This window comes from Chrysoperla carnea (assembly GCF_905475395.1).
Source record: "Chrysoperla carnea chromosome X unlocalized genomic scaffold, inChrCarn1.1 SUPER_X_unloc_85, whole genome shotgun sequence".
Taxonomy (NCBI): Eukaryota; Metazoa; Arthropoda; class Insecta; order Neuroptera; family Chrysopidae; genus Chrysoperla; species Chrysoperla carnea.
Window position 1 is genome coordinate 22,501 of NW_025408217.1, and position 2,500 is coordinate 25,000.

Here is a 2,500-nt window from a genome sequence, read left to right on the forward strand (position 1 = left end):
CCCTAGGAGTGCGATATTTAATACATAATATAAATATATCCTCCTTTTATCATTTATAAAAAAATATAAATAATATTTACTTTCATTGTGCCTTTGGGTTTCATAAAATTTATAAATATTTCGATGAAAAAATATTTTATTCCCAATGACTTGCGTACATGCTAGACTCCTTGGTCCGTGTTTCAAGACGGGTCCTGAAAGTACCCAAAGCTATATCGTCGCTGACAGATAAATTTTTAATAAAAAAAAATGAGCCAGTTCATTATCATACACCTACTGACAGTTAAATAGTATCATATAACGGCATAAAATCCGTATATATAATATGTTTTAATAAAAAAACCTATTTATACTCGTGGTGGATCTGAACGCGTTAATAACGCGACTCAATATCAATTTATAATTAATACCATCAAACAATTAATCAAGAAACATAGGCGTTTAACATACACAAAATATTATCAAAAAATAATATTGTACATTAATCAACGCACCAATGCCTATAGATTAATATTTAATGGGTCGCAACGTCCTACAAGATGAGAAGTGCATACCTCGTTATCATACAATTAACAATATACAGCAGTGCATATATTTTTACTAAAAATAAATTCCTAATAAAAATTTTTGTCACATGCTAGTACAAATTGGTTGATTAACGATAAAAAGTAAATGAATCTCATCTTTCGACCTTTCGGGTTTCTCAGGTTTACCCCTGAACGGTTTTACGTACTCTTTAACTCTCTCTTCAAAGTTCTTTTCAACTTTCCCTCACGGTACTTGTTCGCTATCGGTCTCGTGGTAATATTTAGCCTTAGATGGAGTTTACCACCCACTTAGAGCTGCACTCTCAAGCAACCCGACTCTAAGGAAAGATTCACCTATCATCAATAATAATCACTACGGGCCTGGCACCCTCTATGGGTATATGGCCCCATTCAAGATGGACTTGGATGTATTATATAACAATAGGTTTATATTGAATCTTCCTAAACACTACATTCCCCAAGTGTCTGTTTATCAGCCACGGGGTTCAGTGCTGGGCTTATCCCTGTTCGCTCGCCGCTACTAAGGGAATCCTAGTTAGTTTCTTTTCCTCCGCTTAATAATATGCTTAAATTCAGCGGGTAATCTCACCTACTCTGAGGTCGTAAAAGTTTTTAGAAGTATTAAAACAAAAATTTTTTTTATATATTATGTTTTTGTTATATTTTATAAGTAAACAATTTTCTTAATTATTCATACTCAAATTTTTTTAATATTATTATATAATATTATTTTTATATTTATCTAAAGAGAAGAAAATAAAAAATAAATAATTATATATATTAATTTTTTTCGAGTATATTGAAAATTTTATTACAAATAAAATATTCCATAACAAAATATTAATATATAATATTTTTGTTTATTCTTCTTTATTTAATATTTTAAAAATATATTATTAATATCATTTATTATTAATATTATTATTAACATAAAGTTTTATAATATTATATATAAATGATAAAAAATAATATTGATATATTAATTTAAAAATGTCGACAAATAATAAAAAATATATAAATTTTAAATGCTATTAAAAACATTTTATATTTATTTTTTTCTTATATTTGGCGTAAAACATTCATATATAAATAATTTTACATTTCTTTTATAAAAATTTTATTTATCAATTTAATTAAATATGAAAAAATAAATTTTCTTTTTTAATTATTGATAAATTTCTTTTTCATAAAAAAAATTTTATGTAAAATAATCTTTTATTATATTAATATAATGTATACGACCCTCAGCCAGATGTGGTCCGGGAACAGTATCCAAGGACCGCAATGTGCGTTCGAAATGTCAATGTTCATGTGTCCTGCAGTTCACAAGTTGACGCGCAATTAGCTGCGTTCTTCATCGACCCACGAGCCAAGTGATCCACCGTCCAGGGTAATCTTTTTAAATTTTAAATGTAAGTATTATTATTAATAATAATCTTTATTTTTAATATAAAAAATAAAATTATTAATTTATATATCTTTATAAATTCTTTTAAAATAAAAAAATTTTTCTAGAATATAAATTATATATTTTATTTTAAATATATATATATATAAATTAAAGATATTATGGTATTAATAAATATATACATAACATTTTTGATATTTTTGTTAGTGCTAGCTAGATATAATAATTAATATTTGGTATATTTTATAGAAATGTATTTATTTTTTTTTTATAAATTATTTTCTACATAAAAATATATATAATATTAATATGGTACAAAACAAATGGGTTTGTTTTTTAACATAATAACTTTTAATAAAAAAAAAGAAATATCAAGACAAAACATAAAGAAATTTAAATTTGAAATAAATTTTATTCTTTAAAAAAATTTTATCTTGTGTTTTCTTTATTTTTATTATATAACATAGAAAAATAAAAATATAGATTATATCAATTATAATCTTATTTTATTTTTCTTAATAGAGATTATATACATATAAACAAA

General features: G+C 23.9%; 2 non-coding genes across 2 annotated transcripts in view; both read right to left on the reverse strand.

Moving 5' to 3' along the window:
• Positions 1 to 1,151, reverse strand: part of LOC123304730 — a 4,578-nt gene extending 3,427 nt beyond the window's left edge. Inside the window, exon 1 of the ribosomal RNA XR_006536720.1 lies at positions 1 to 1,151. This exon is cut by the window's left edge and continues 3,427 nt beyond it. This is a non-coding gene — a ribosomal RNA (large subunit ribosomal RNA).
• A 635-nt stretch (positions 1,152 to 1,786) lies between these two features.
• On the reverse strand, positions 1,787 to 1,941 carry LOC123304727. The gene has a single exon (XR_006536717.1). It is a non-coding gene; the product is annotated as a 5.8S ribosomal RNA (ribosomal RNA).
• Positions 1,942 to 2,500: the final 559 nt, after the last annotated feature.